This window comes from Cherax quadricarinatus, chromosome 27, assembly GCF_038502225.1.
Source record: "Cherax quadricarinatus isolate ZL_2023a chromosome 27, ASM3850222v1, whole genome shotgun sequence".
Lineage (NCBI taxonomy): Eukaryota > Metazoa > Arthropoda > Malacostraca > Decapoda > Parastacidae > Cherax > Cherax quadricarinatus.
Genome location: NC_091318.1, coordinates 20,723,951 through 20,740,553, shown reverse-complemented (window position 1 = coordinate 20,740,553; position 16,603 = coordinate 20,723,951). Strand labels below are relative to the sequence as shown.

General features: G+C 42.4%; 1 long non-coding RNA gene across 2 annotated transcripts in view; it reads right to left on the bottom strand.

Annotated features, from left to right (window-relative positions):
* Positions 1–14,495, bottom strand: part of LOC138853302 (uncharacterized) — an 81,231-nt gene extending 66,736 nt beyond the window's left edge. For both annotated transcript variants that reach the window (XR_011392509.1, XR_011392510.1), the window contains exon 1: positions 13,803–14,495. This is a non-coding gene — a long non-coding RNA (uncharacterized lncRNA). The remainder of the gene's footprint in view (positions 1–13,802) is intronic.
* Positions 14,496–16,603: the final 2,108 nt, after the last annotated feature.

Genomic DNA, 16,603 nt, shown 5'->3' with positions numbered 1-16,603 from the left:
ACTGAATAACACCTGCAGGAAGGAACTTGTGAGGTTTGAAATATAAACTGACCTTCGTAGATCACTCAGCGCTGTTAGCCATAACAAAGAAAACACAACAACTAACAAAAACCTAATTGGAGCAACAAACGAATGTCACACACACAAAAAAAAATAAACAGGTTCAGTTTATTTCAGCATTAAAGTGTCAGTGTGACAAGGCTCTCTTAGTTTCGTTTAAGCCTTGAGGCTCTTATATCAAGTCTGATGGACTCAGCACATCCTCTCTAGGCTGAGAAAACTTACCTCGATCGTCCTCTTCACACCATCTACCTTTTTTTTCTCTGTATTGGATTGATGAAGCTATTGATTGGAGAAGCGTTTCCCCAATAAAGATAAGCAAGTGTCGCGCAGGTGTCTCATTCATCAACCCGGGTAAGAGACAAAAGTCGTGGGCAAACAGTTTAAATGTTCCCTGCAGTCAGCCGCACTCCACAAGAAGCACATGCAAGCAAGTGGCTGTTGGACTAGTGCGTGCATGAGTGCGTACACACGCACGCACACACACACACGCGCGCGCGCACACACACAAAATAGTTTAGATGGCCAACCTCACTCAAGGAAAAAGATCTTGGGGTGAGCATAACACTGAGCATATCTCCTGAGGCGCACATCAATCAGATAACTGCTGCAGCATATGGGCGCCTGGCAAACCTACGGATAGCATTCCGATACCTCAGTAAGGATTCGTTTAAGACTCTGTATACCATTTACGTCAGGCCCATACTGGAGTATGCAGCACCAGTTTGGAATCCACACCTAGTCAAGCACGTCAAGAAATTAGAGAAATTGCAAAGGTTTGCAACAAGACTAGTCCCAGAGCTACGGGGATTGTCCTACGAAGAAAGGTTGAGGGAAATCGGCCTGACGACACTGGAGGACAGGAGGGTCAGGGGAGACATGATAACGACATATAAAATACTGCGCGGAATAGACGAGGTGGATAAAGACGGGATGTTCCAGAGATGGGACACAGACACAAGAGGTCACAATTGGAAGTTGAAGACTCAGATGAATCAAAGGGATGTTAGGAAGTATTTCTTCAGTCATAGAGTAGTCAGGCCATGGAATAGCCTAGAAAGTGACGTAGTGGAGGCGGGAACCATACATAGTTTTAAGGCGAGGTATGATAGAGCTCATGGGGCAGGGAGAGAGAGGACCTAGTAGCAATCAGGGAAGAGGCGGGGCCAGGAGCTGTGAATCGACCCCTGCAACCACAAATAGGCGAGTACACACACGCACGTTGCAGTCTGACTTTTGTAATGGAGTAAATGTTATTGTTCCCTGGTGCTGGCTGCTGTAATAAACGGCGCAACATTACTCGTGTTAAAAGCAGCGTCTCCGCTGTCGTTGTTATTGTAGTCCGGTGAGTTGGACCTCACAGGAAGGCGGCCACACAAAAGAGAGCAGGAAACAATTATGGCATAAGAATAGAAAACGTTTAGAAATGTCCACCCAGACGATCCGATCCTCCGCATAAACACGGGGGACCACCACTTGCGCCGCCAGCTCTCCGCCACTCACAAACCAGGACCCTCCTCGAACCGAGTATTCATTGGCCAGAGGTCTGGTTATGTGGACTGGGGGAGGGGGGGGGATTACGGCCTAAGATTTCTTCAAGTAGGGATTAGCATTCGTGTTATTTGGCATGTTTGTCTCGCTTGAATAATATTTGTCAACAGGAACGGTATTTCTGGAGGGAGAGGTTTGTGTTTGTGCAGGGAAGCGGGCAGGCAGACACGAAGATCACCTCTTCACCCCAGGAAGCGGGGCAGTGCAAATACTACGGCTGTCAGCACACATCTCCAGGCCTTGGAGATTCTACAAGTTTTTATGCAGAGACGATTGTATGGTATACAGGCGGGAAGCTCTCGAGTGCTTTATACATGAAAGGATGAGTTTAGTGGGTGCACTTAAACGAGTTTAAATAACATCAGGAGTCTATAAAATTAACACATGAATCATCACGTTAGTATTACCATTGTATTCACACCAAATTTTATATATTGCTCATTAGATATTATTCTAGGTTTTATTGTTGTTATTATTATTAAAGAACATTGGAATTATTATTATGGCATGCAAGATACTTGATTTTAACAGTGAAGTTAGTGTTGTATAGACTGCGTCAGTTTTTGTGAATGAGGCGTGTCGGTTATTTTACTGAATTTAATGGAGAAAATTGTAAATGTATTTAACGACTTAACAGAGAGAGCGAGGCAGAGAGAGAGAGAGAGACAGACAGAGAGACAGAGAGAGGCAGAGACAGAGACAGAGAGAGACAGAGATACAGAGAGAGAGACAAACAGAGACAGACAGAGACAGAGAGAGACAGACAGACAGAGGTGAGGTAACTAACAGCTGTTGCCCAAAATTTTGTTTGTCCCTCCAAAGTTATCGTTTATAACTTGAGAACGCCTCATCCGATCGATTTCAAATTTTCGAGGCTGCAGTGTATAATAATATAATATCTATTTCTACAAGTACATGTACAAGGTATACAGGCCTAGATGACATCAATGACATACTACTATATAGAAAACCGCTTGTTATGCAGAGCATTTCGGGCGAATTAGGTCAGTTTTGCCCCGGGATGCGACCCACACCAGTCCACTAACACCCAGGTACCCATTTTACTGACGGGGAACATAGACAACCGGTGTAGAGAAACACGCCCAGTGTTTCTACCCTCGCCGGGAATCGAACCCGGACGCTCGCCGTGTGAAGCGAGAGCTTTAGCCATCAGGCCACGGGTCACCGCAACTAGGGAAAGGTTCAAGCCACTATTAATATGTACAGGTGGCCTCTGGTCTGTTATATAAACAACTCAGTTTTAGTCAACGTGGGCCAACTTGAGAATGCGACCTGCGATCGGCTTCAAACCTTCAACAATAGAGTTTTCTACTTGAAAGATGGTTGGGATTGTTACTGGAGTGTGTAGGCAATCAGGTTTGTTCCAAGGAAAGGGAAGATCGGTCAAATTCTTTGGATCATACTCCCCCACAGGCATCGTGGCACTACCCTTGGAAAGGAGGGAGGTGACTTGAAGGTGTTGATCTCCAGCTCCTGGACCCTCCGGACACGAAACTTTTCTATCTCATATTAAGATAAACCTCGAAAGCTGAAAATGATTAATTTTGTGGACAAAAATATGGATAAGAGTGATTGTTCCTTCACTGTGTACAGGTCAGGTCAGGTCAAGATTCGTCAAGAAACAGGACGGGTGTTTCCTGACGCGGGTGATAGTCACATGATGACTCACTGTTGGTGCCTTTAGCTTACCGGTTCATCCCTTTAAAGTTAAGACAATATGTCTTCACTGTCTACAAGATAAACATTGCATCAAACAGAGGTTGATCAACTGCCCAGGAGACGATGGTACAAATTAGAATTCCCTCGAAACTTTAAGGCAGGTGTCCCTGATAACCCTTTATCACTGTTTATTCTAAGTTATTCTTATTGTTCCTATTACAGTACAAAGTTGCAATATCTAGACGCATTTAGTCCAGTCTCCTTAACTAATTATCTCTGCAAAACATTGGAAAGAATGAGTTAACAATCAGACAAATACTCACCTCATCTCTATGGTTTTATGAAAGGATACAGTGTGCAGAAATATATTACCAATGTTTCTCACTGCACAAACTTCGAATTTTACCACATTTCTTGATCTAATATTTGCATATATCACAAACAGAACCGTTATCTTGCATCAACAAGCCAAAATGCATCTTGATGTCAACCTTCTCGGTTGGATAAATAAATAGATTATCTGTTTTCTAGCAGGGTTTGAAAAGTGAAGAAATGTCCCCTGGGTGCACCACAGGGAGGAGTTCTCATGGAAATGTCCCTGGGTGCACCGCAGGGGGGAGTTCTCAGGCCGGAACTATACCGGCGAACCACTTAAAACTAGAGTTCTCAGTCCCATGCTATTTAGTGTTCTTATTAATGCTCTAGCTACCTCACTTAAACATACAGCTATAAGCTATGCCGATGGCATCATGATCCATACAACAGGGTACAACAAAATAAGCGTCATTCTTAATGGAGTTCAAGTAATATTAACGTATCAATTAGGTCTCGTCAAATCTTTATCAAAGACTTACGATATTAACAAACGACATGCCCCATCCATCTTTTTTACAAGGTTAAACATCAGGTACATTAAATCTTACAGATATCATGGTGAAGATACACCCTTCACTAAATCAATCATAACTCAACAGAATATAAAATACAAAACTAGGCTGAAGTTCTCAGAGCTGTTGTTGGCTGCAATTCTAGGGTGTTGATGTGAGAATAGCGAGAATGACGCACAGTATAAAGCCTATATTAGCTCCGTAAATGATTATGCTACACCAATGTTAATGTTAGCTGGAGAAAATTCTCTCTGGCCCTTAGAGCTAATGCAAAATGAATTGTTATTATTATTATTATAATCAAGGGGAAGCGCTAAACCCGGAGGATTATACAGCGCCTGGGGGGGGGGGATGTGGAAGGCATTCAGGCTTAATTCGGGGAACTGGAGCACAGATCCAATTCCCTAAATCAAGAGCCCCTCACCAACATCAAGGAACCTTCCTTGAGGGGAATGCAAAATGAAGCCCTTAAAATTATTCTTGGCTGTCCTAAAACTACCAAGATTTTGTAAACGAGGAAGAAAATTGATGTTCTTAGTATCAGTGATTAAACTTGAGACTGACACTGTACTGGTGTTAAAACATTAAGAAATTATCCGTAAAGTGTCACTAAAAATCTTTAAGTAAACAGATTCAAATGGGTTGTTAAAACATGCAGTTAAATCACTGGAGAAGAGTATTTTACCTCTCCAGGGAAGATGAATTCATCTCTTAAAGCCTCATCCTAGACACTGTTGTATGTGTAGATGAATGGTTCACAGAACCGACATGTTGATATATTAGACACATGTGCAACTCTTGGGTATCTTTATTGAGGAAACGTTTCGCCACACAGTGGCTTCATCAGTCCATACAAAGGAGAATCTTGAAGAACAGGAGAAGAATGAGGCAATCAGTCCCTCAACCTTGAGTAGATGTGTTCAGTCCATCAATCTTGAATAGAATACCAAGATTGAATATTCAAGATTGATGGACTGAACACATCGACTCAAGGTTGAGGGACTGATTACCTCATTCTTCTCCTGTTCTTCAAGTTTCTCCTACGTATGGACTGATGAAGCCACTGTGTGGCGAAACGTTTCCTCAATAAAGATACCCAAGAGTTGCACATGTGTCTAATTTATCACTGTTGTATGTGCTTGATCGCTAACTTGAGGAAAACTAATGAATAGCATTATAACCCATTTGATATACCAAGGTATTTTATCAATGAAAATAAGATATCAGACATATTAAGCATATATTCTAAATTTGCTCGCAACAGATAAGATGCTGTGTAATCTGTAGGTGTATAATCTACAGTTTAACAGGAGTACGTCTACAGATTATACAAGATATAATCTGTAAACGTACTCCTATTAATCAATTCGGCTCTTGTTTCCTAGGCCATTTGTGCATTCATATGCCTTTGCGCTATCGTCCACAGGATGGAGGAGTGCACGACTCGACTCGAGAAATCGTAATGACACGATTGCAAACAAACCATACCCCCGGCCGGGGGCTAACGCGACGGGCTGGAGTTTTGAGACTATGACCGCGGGTTCAATCCCGGCCGGGGGTATGGTTTGAGGAGTGCACAATAAACTAGCCACTTCAGAGGCCGAAACTTAATGCTAAAATTTTGACGATTTGGAGGTTCAGTAGTGTGCCGGATAAACCGACGGGGAGATCCCATGCAAATTACACACAATTGTCACAGAAAATTACATAAATACAGTTGCGAAAATTTTGTATGCTACACGAACCAACTTCAAAAAAATCTTTATAATAAAGTTGGTAGAATTACCGACAATATGTAGAGTAAAAGGACACAAGTGCAACTAATGTGATATTTTATTGTGGCAACGTTTCGCTCTCCAGGAGCTTTATCAAGCCGTTACAAACAGTACATGAACACACAGGGTATATATAGGCTCAGAAGAGCGAAACGTTGCCACAATAAAATGTCACATTAGTTGCACTTGTCCTTTTACTTTAAAAAAATCTTTCAGATAAATGGACTCTGAGGGAGGTGCCTAGATACCGTCGAAGTGCTTGTGATCTAAGTGACTGGATCACAAACTTTGGATTAAATTGCTAACCCCCAAAAAAATCACTTCCCTGGCGCTGTGTGGGATTTAACGCTCTCCATATGAAAGTAATGATTATGTTAATTCATATACACGTTTATGTGAATCGGTACTGAAAACATTTCACGACAATAAATCAAAATTCTCTGCTCTTGTAGCTACAGTGTTGATGGGACACCACAGCTAGCTGCTCGTGTCACTACGAAAGTGGCAGCAAATGGATAATGAAGCACTACTGTATCGCTTCGCTTAAAGGAATATCAGACTCACTCTTCACGAATTAAGAAAAAATCCAGCCTGGTATGTAGGCTACAACTTAGTGGAGACCAGTCTAGCAGGTATTAATTTGACGGACAAAAGGGAGATATGTTTATATTGTGCTGACTGTGGTAGAGGTGACCCTACAAGAAAGATGCACGCTTAAGTCCTCGAAAACTCCCTGGAAAGCCACACCGTTGTCCTGAACAAGCGCAAACAACCCAACAATCCAACCGCCACTGACTATGATCGCCTTAAACAAGCTGCTTCCCGCTTTTAAGCTCCTCCAACCCCCGTTGTCCCTCTCAAGGGAATAATTTGCCATGATCTGGCCTAACCCGGTCTCAGTATTGTCCAATTGTTTTTCCGCCTCGAGGTATTAGCGCCCTGGCTATTTGCTCCGGTGTCGGGACCCGTAACACGCGTGATTTTCCGCCGTGTCGGCATCAAAAGAGAAGAGAAAGTAATTGGCAATTCTTCGTCAGGACGTGAAAAACATTAATTGGAGGAATTATGAGGACTTTGTAGAGGAGGGTGGATAAAGTGCTTCCGAGTGTGGAAGATCCTGGCTAGGGAGAGGACGCACAACGTTATTATCTGTTACTTCTTTTTGTTTTGGCCAGAGTGCTTAACGAAGATTAACAGCTCACGTATGCCTTTTGTCTCTGTTTATTAACGCTGGTTCAGTAGCAGATAAAAAAAGCAGCGAATTCTTCATCTTACCAATAACCGAACATCAGGATAAGGACAAGGTAGTGGATTTTTGACTAGAAACCTTTTATCAGGGCAACTAGATAGCGGCCAAGTTATACGTTAGGTTAGTGTTGAGTAAGGATGTAAAAAATAACGAACGATTAAGAAACAAATGCGCTTCATTATCGGCTATTGGGCAAATAGTCACAGTCGTTTTATTTAATAAATTTCTTTATTTCCTGTATTTTTAGACCTGATCGCTGAGGTTTATGACCCCAAGAAATATTGACAATCTCCGGCGTTTTTTTTCTCTTACCTAGAGCTATCTGTACCGGCGTATACATCACCCCTGTACCCGTAGTACCGGCGTATACATCACCCCTGTACCCGTATTACCGGCGTATACATCACCCCTGTACCCATAGTACCGGCGTATACATCACCCCTGTACCCGTAGTACCGGCGTATACATCACCCCTGTACCCATAGTACCGGCGTATACATCACCCCTGTACCCGTAGTACCGGCGTATACATCACCCCTGTACCCGTAGTACCGGCGTATACATCACCCCTGTACCCGTAGTACCGGCGTATACATCACCCCTGTACCCGTAGTACCGGCGTATACATCACCCCTGTACCCGTAGTACCGGCGTATACATCACCCCTGTGGAGCACTGGAGTTCCCTTCATTAAGACTCTCTGGTGTGAAGGGGCATTGAAGCCTGTAATGGGGAGACTATTGTGAAGGGTGTTTATAGTGTTGGATCCTCCTACTCCTTCAGGTAGGATTAGAAGCCTTTGATCCTAGGAGAGGGTATCCAGTGACCAGCATGCTACTGCTTGTGGCATGTCAGCGAAGAGGAAGGAGAGAGAGAGAGAGAGAGAGAGAGAGAGAGAGAGAGAGAGAGAGAGAGAGAGAGAGAGAGAGAGAGAGAGAGAGAAGAGAGAATGAGAATAGTTTAGAAAATGAGAGAAAGTGGGACGTTGTTTTCATTATACAAATCGTAATGACAAGATTGCAAAACAAACCATGCCACGGGCGGGGTATTGTATGCTTCTGGTGTAGTCGATAGGCTTCAAACCCCAGTCTAATGATGTATGTATAATAAATCATACCACGGGTGGGGATTAAACTCGTGGCGAAAGAGTCGTAAAACTCCAGGCCAGCGCGTAAGCCACTGGGCCAGCTGCCTACAATAAGATTCATCCAACTAGGTATATTTATACACCATAAAGAGGTTAGCACAGGCCACCACTGACTATAAGTGCAAGTTTTTACAGATGAATATCCCCCCTAGTCCCCTCAAAGCAGTCATCACTTTAACGAAATCGTATTGACACGATTACAAACAATATACCTAGTTGGGTGAATCTTATTGTAGCCAGCTGGACCAGTGGCTTATTGTAGCCAGCTGGACCAGTGGCTTACGCCCTGGCCTAGAATTTTACGACTTACTCGCCCCGAGTTCAATCCCCACCCGTGGTATGATTTATCATATATACATCATTAGACTGGGGTTTTGAAGCCTATCGACTACACTAGAATCATTAGGTCTCAACCTAACATTTCTACTACCAGACAAAGAATAGTTTAACTCCTAAAATACAGATCAGAGTAGACTCGATGCATATACACAGAAATACACCCTTCAGGGTATATATTCTGTCATATACCAAATAACGTCTCTTTCCTGCATAGGTGTAATGTTGAACGACTTTGAACATCTGGATATTCGTGCTACTACAAGATACAGTAATGCTGATCAAGGTGTCGGAAGTAATTTCCGTGTTCATGCAATAGGATCACAGTATACAAATAATCACAGTGAAAAAAAATAGTGAAATTCCAAGTTCGTGATTTCTCACATCGAGGGATACCTGGAGGTTACCTGGAGGTTATTCCAGTAGAATTAATAGAACAGACGGCTTATAAGGCTGAGATATCACCTCATGATTTGATACAACCCGTCCCAGTGAGCGTGGGACGGGTTGTGAAGATTTGGTCAAGTCATACGTTATTTTTTTTTGGGGGGGGGGGGGATTAAAATAGTTAAAAGCCTCTTGTATTTTGCCTTCCAAGTTAACCATTAGAACACTGGAATGAGATAAGCACTGCAGCAGGCTTACTGACCTATGCTAGGCAATATAAACACATATGCAGTATAATGTGATCCTTTATTGACAACGTTTCGCCCACAGAGTGGGCTTTTTCAAGTCACAAACAGGTCTGTTTGTGAAAGTTAAGACACATGTGCAACATCTGGATATCTTTATTGTAGACGTTTCGCCATCCAGTGGCTTTATCAATACAGATTCTAGGACATAATAGGAAGACAGTAGAACTATATACAAAAGATGAGGTAATCAGTCCCTCGGCCTTGGAGTTAGTGTTCACAGCATCGTGGTGGAGGAGAATCTGGAGCAAAGACAAGAAGACTGGCGGTTATATAGGCGTCAGTGGATAGGGACGGGCAGCAGACGAGGGCAAAGTCACTGGTAGGCGGGATTCCCCAGTGGAAGTAGGTCCTTCCCAAAGAGATGGGTTAGTTGCAGCAGCCGTGAAGGTCTTGTAGATGTCCTCTGAACCAAGATTCCATGATGTTGCAGTGTCTGACAAGTTGTGCAAGAAAGGTATAAAATACCGACAATATGAAAGTTAAGACACATGTGCAACATCTGGATATCTTTATTTTTGTATATAGTTCTACTGTCTTCCTATTATGTCCTAGAATCTGTATTGATAAAGCCACTGGATGGCGAAACGTCTACAATAAAGATATCCAGATGTTGCACATGTGTCTTAACTTTCACAAACAGACCTGTTTGTGACTTGAAAAAGCCCACTGTGTGGGCGAAACGTTGTCAATAAAGGATCACATTATACTGCATGTGTGTTTATATTTCCATTGTGTCGGTATTTTATACCATTTATTTCCACCTAAGCTAGGCAAGTCCACCCACACCTACTCGTTTACCCGAGGTTCTTGTCTCAGTGACGCTACTTGGAAGTTTGTCACACACTCCTGAAACTATGGCCAATCCAGTACTTCCCAATATCCTTTCTAAATCTAAATTTCTCCAACTTTCATCTATTGCTGTGAATCCCGTCTTCATTAGCTATTTTCATCATGCAATTTGCATCGCAGTTATTTACTCGAACATTAAAATGGTATAAAATACCGACAGGTTGTTAGGTAAGACGCATATGCAACAATTAGGCATCTTTATTTCGAAACGTTTCGCCTACACAGTAGGCTTCTTCAGTCGAGTACAGAAAAGTTGATAGAAGCAGAAGATACTTGAAGACGATGTAATCAGTCCATCACCCTTAAAGTTTTGAGGTGGTCAGTCCCTCAGTCTGGAGAAGAGCATTGTTCCGAAGTCTGAAACAATGCTCTTCTCCAGACTGAGGGACTGACCACCTCAAAACTTTAAGGATGATGGACTGATTACATCGTCTTCAAGTATCTTCTGCTTCTATCAACTTTTCTGTACTCGACTGAAGAAGCCTACTGTGTAGGCGAAACGTTTCGAAATAAAGATACCTAACTGTTGCATACGTGTCTTACCTAACAACAGTTATTTATTCGTTTATAGTTTGTACACTTCGGTTATATCTCCCCTAGTTCTACGTTATTTTTTTTTTTTAAAAGAGTACAATTTCATTGTTTCAGGGCCTTCAGACAATTTTCACAGGAATTGTTTCTGGTATATATAATCAACTTCGTCCTTCTCTGTGTACTTTCGAGAGTGGTGGTAAATTAGACACATGTGCAACTCTTGGGTATCTTTATTGAGGAAACGTTTCGCCACACAGTGGCTTCATCAGTCCATACGTAGGAGAAACTTGAAGAACAGGAGGAGAATGAGGTAATCAGTCCCTCAACCTTGAGTCGATGTGTTCAGTCCATCAATCTTGAATAGAATACGGCATACGTAAATAAAGATACCCAAGAGTTGCACATGTGTCTAATTTACCATCATGTCGGTTCTCTGAACCATTCATCTACACTTTCGAGAGTATTTGTGTTCATCCTCTAATGAGCACCATACTAAATGAGGTCTAACCAAAGATATCTGGAGTATACCTGGAGAGAGTTTTGGGGGTCAACGCCCCCAGACCTGGTCTGAGACCAGGCCTCGTGGTGGATCAGGGTCTGATCAACCAGGCTGTTACTGCTGGCCGCACGCAAACTGACGTACGAACTGCAGCCTGGTTGGTTACGTACTTTAGGTGCCTGTCCAGTACCTTCTTGAAGACACCCAGGGTAATCCCCCTTATGTATGCTGGGAGGCAGTTGAACAGTCTAGGGTCCCTGACACTGTTTTCTACACAAATTTGAAATATAACCTGAGAACTTATAAATAATAAGTGATATGAAGCCAAGAATTATATTACCCTTATTTCGAACAATTATGCACTGCTGTCTTGCTTTAAATTTTTACTAATTAGAATTTTAAATCGTTTTTTCCCCCTTTCACCTCGATTAAGATTTACATTATTTAGCATACAAGTGCCACTTTCCTACTTCATTTTTAATCCTGACTTAAATACATCGTTGTAACTCATTTCCTCCTGAGAAGTCCTGTTTCTCACTGAATATGACGAGAATATAAGAGTGTTTATAGTCGAGGTATCACAACTACCACACTCAAAGTAAGAGAAAGATGGTATTAATGTTGGTAGAATAACCGACAATATGTTAGGCAAGAGAACACGAGTACAACAAATGTGACATTTTATTGTGGCAACGTTTCGCTCTCCAAGAGCTTTGTCAAGGCGTAATGGCTTGATAAAGATAGTAGCAGTTTTGGATACGATACCGATAAGTTAATGTACAATACCTGGGTAGATTTATTCTGATTATTATAATCATGAGGGAGCGTTAAACCCGTAGGATTATACAGCGTATGTGGGGGGGGAGGGACTGGAAGGTATTCAGATTCGATTCAGGGAACCGGAGCATAGATCCAATTCCCTAGATTAAGAGCCCCTCACCAGCATCAAAGAACCTCCCGTGAGGGGAGATTTATTACGAAAACGTTTCGCCAACCAGTGGCTTCATCATTACACTACAGAGGTGTCTGAGAGTTTTGCAGCTAGAGACAGTAGAAGACGAGGGAGTCAGTCCCACAGTCTAGATGGTGGCGTTCACTTACACTGGTCAAGAAAGAAAGTCTTGACAAGTAGAATGTCAGTGATTAACAAGAAACAGTCACTGAAAACAAGCATGACACTCGTTAATCCACTTATTTCAGTAATGTAATAAGATCACAGTAAACAGGTGATATCACAATACACAGAAACCACTGTGGAAAAAATAGTGAAATTCCAAGCGTTTACATGATTTCTCACATTATCACAGTTCCTCGATTATGCGAAAAATCACGAAAGCGGTTGGAATTTCACTATTTTTTCACAGTGGTTGTTTCAGTAATTAAGATACATTACAAAGAGTCAGGATGAAGATATATCTTTCCACTTAAGAAGCGCTTAACTAATAGATATTCAAGGCAATCAGGTTCGATATCTCGGAGGGGAAGGATAAGCGGAATTCTTTGGATCAAAAACGCCTTGCCGATATCAAGGAACCTCCCTTAAATTTACATAGAGATGTTTAGAATTTTGACATTCTTGGTATTCCATTCGTTAAGAAAATAGACCAGAATCTTGAAGTAAGATAACTCGTGGCAGGGGAGGGGGAGTCAGTTCCCTGATCATTACAAGCCACTGAATACATTTAAGTTCGAAAATTGAGAAACAAGCCACTTCTAAGGTGCATCGTTGCTCGAGGAACATACTGAGATCAACATTAAGAATAGTTTTATCCTATATTTTTCACTTCGGTTTTAATCTCATTATCTTCGAACATGATAGTACTGAAACAAAGCCACCGCGCTTATATGATGATCCAGCATTAAACTAACATTAAACTAACCATGGCGAGTGAGCCGTAAAACTCCAGGCCAGTATGTCAGCCACTCGGCCAGCTGGCTACATGTTGACTACATTACGACTCGCCACTCTTGGGTACAAACCCCACCCGTTCCCGGGTTTGTTTGCAGTCGTGTTTTTATGATTAGCGAATCATGTTAGTATTAAACTGTTTGTTCCTGCATGGAACTGCTGGTCTCTTGCGGTTATCTCACAAAATTTGGTGGGTTTATCTGCGTTGAAAAACCCATCTACCTACACTAGGGTCATTAACTAATTAAACCTTTAAATCATTAGTGTATAACTTAATGAACCCCTCTTGTTGTGAACCCCGACGTCACTTTAATATAAAACGTATGAACTTTCTGCACACGTGACCAAAAAATCATCGAACTTTCATTACCCTGCAGAAGATAAACACATCCGGCTACCGCATCTATCATGGTGGAACTTGGGGTCTCAAAATTATGTTTTTCCCAAAGCATGACTCAGGATATTGGTGAAAAATTAGTTTAATTTCAAATGATTGTTTATAAACTTCAAACCTTCCATCGGTAAGCCAGTGGAAGGCCTCGGTCAGATGACCAAAATCTCCAACGGCGGATTATCATCGGACTAGGACCCTAGTCAGGAAACACTTGTTCTGTTTCCTGATAAATCTTACCTAACTTTTGATCCCAGGTCCAGAGTTGTTGATTGTATTCGTGTGAGCACTGGGAGCTCACACGTGGGTAGCACTGGGAGCTCACACGTGGGTAGCACTGGGAGCTCACACGTGGGTAGCACTGTGAGCGAGCTCACACGTGGGTAGCACTGTGAGCTCACACGTGGGTAGCACTGGGAGCTCACCCGTGGGTAGCACTGTGAGCTCACACGTGGGTAGCACTGTGAGCGAGCTCACACGTGGGTAGCACTGGGAGCTCACACGTGGGTAGCACTGTGAGCGAGCTCACACGTGGGTAGCACTGTGAGCTCACACGTGGGTAGCACTGGGAGCTCACACGTGGGTAGCACTGGGAGCTCACCCGTGGGTAGCACTGTGAGCTCACACGTGGGTAGCACTGGAAGCTCACACGTGGGTAGTACTGTGAGCTCACACGTGGGTAGCACTGTGAGCGAGCTCACACGTGGGTAGCACTGGGAGCTCACACGTGGGTAGCACTGTGAGCGAGCTCACACGTGGGTAGCACTGTGAGCTCACACGTGGGTAGCACTGTGAGCGAGCTCACACGTGGGTAGCACTGGAAGCTCACACGTGGGTAGCACTGGGAGCGAGCTCACACGTGGGTAGCACTGTGAGCTCACACGTGGGTAGCACTGGGAGCTCACACGTGTTCACTATCACATCACCACCTCTTCACTCACACACTCCACCATACTGACTCCTAACATTGGTTAATTACTGGGGTTTAAAGTCTATCTACTACACGAGGGTCAGGCTTCACGTCGCCTGTTAACCACCAGTCAAGAACATTGCAATACCTGCTCTAGAGCTTATAGTAAATTCTCAGTGTATATACACTGAGAGATATACATCACTCAGTGTATATACACTGAGAGATATACATCACTCACTGTATGCTGTATTTCCTGCTCTTGATGTTTTATTCACTGATAAACCAGCCACAATTCAAAACATCAATGAAGCTACAACGATTCAACTACAACAGTCCTGTTATAATAATTCATCTACAACAGTTCAACTAAACACGCTCCATTTTAATTATATTTTTTCGTTATCACCTTTAAAAGTCAGCCACGAACAGTATACTGTATATATATATATATATATATATATATATATATATATATATATATATATATATATATATATATATATATATATATATATATATATATATATATATATATATATGTCGTGCCGAATATGTAAAACTGGTCAATTAGCAAGAACTCATTTAAAAATAAGTCCTTTCTTAAATTTTCTCTTATACGTTTAAATATATATTTTTTTCATTAATGTTGATGTAAAAATTTATAATTTTGCACCAAAAGGAACTTAGAAAACTTACCTAACCTTATTATAACAAGAACAATTTATTTTAGCCTAACCCAACTAAATATATTTTAGATTTGTTTACAATAATTTAATACTAAACAAACACAGTGAAATATATTTTTTTCGTTAGGTTCAAAATGATTTTGGCGAAATTATTGCATACACAAATTTTCACTTGTCCTATATGGCAAGATGAGCGTTGCTATTTAAGCCAAGATAGCAAGTTCTGCCTATTCGGCACGACATATATATATATAGTATATTGTTCGTGTGTGTGTGTGTAGTCACCTAATTCACCTAATTGTGGATGCATTGGTCTAGTCATAGTTCCTGTCCCCGCCTCTTCACTGGTAGGTAGTAAGTCCTCTCTCTCCCTGCTACATGAGGTTAATCATACCTCTTCTTAAAGCTATGTATGGATTCTGCCTCCACTACGTCATTTTCCAGACTATTCCATTTTGTGTGTGTGTTATTCACCATTTTGTCCTAGGCACATGTCAATTAGACACTAGGCCTGTTGTATATGTGTGCATGTGTGTACTTACCTAATTGTGGTTGCAGGGGTCGAGACACAGCTCCTGGCCCTCCTCTTCACTGATCGCTACTAAGTCCTCTCTCTCACTTCTTCCAGAGCTTTGTCATACCTCGTCTTAAAGCTATGTATGGTTCCTGCCTCCACTACATCACTTGTTAGGCTGTTCCACTTCCTGACGGCTCTATGACTGAAAAAATACTTCCTAACTCGTCTGAGTCTTCAGCTTCCAATTGTGACCCCTTGTTTCTGTGTCCCCTCTCTGGAACAACCTGTCTCTGTCTACCTTATCTATTTCACGCAGTATTTTGTATGTCGTTATCATGTCTCCCCTGACCCGCCTGTCCTCCAATGTCGTCAGTCCGATTTCCCTCAACCTTTCTTCGTAGGACATACCCCTGAGCTCCGGAACTAGCCTTCTTGCAAACCTTAGCATTTTCTCTAATTTCTTGACGTGTTTGACAAGGTGTAGATTCCAAACTGTAGCTGCATACTCCAGTATGGGCCTGATGTACACAGTGTACAGTGTCTTGAACGATTCCTTACTAATGTATCGGAACGCTATTCTCAGGTTTGCCAGGCGCCCGTATGCTGCAGCAGTTATCTGGGTGATGTGTGCCTCCGGAGACATGCTCGGTGTTATGGTCACTCCAAGATCTTTCTCCTTGAGCGAGGTTTGCAGTCCTTGGCCACCTAGTCTATACTCTGTCTGCGGTCTTCTTTGCCCTTCTCCGATCTTCATGACTTTGCACTTGGCAGGGTTGAATTCAAGAAGCCAGTTGCTGGACCACGTGTCCAGCCTGTCCAGGTCTCTTTGAAGTCCTGCCTGGTCCTCATCTGATTTAATTCTCCTCATTAACTTCACATCATCTGCGAACAGGGACACCTCTGAGTCTATCCCTTCCATCATGGC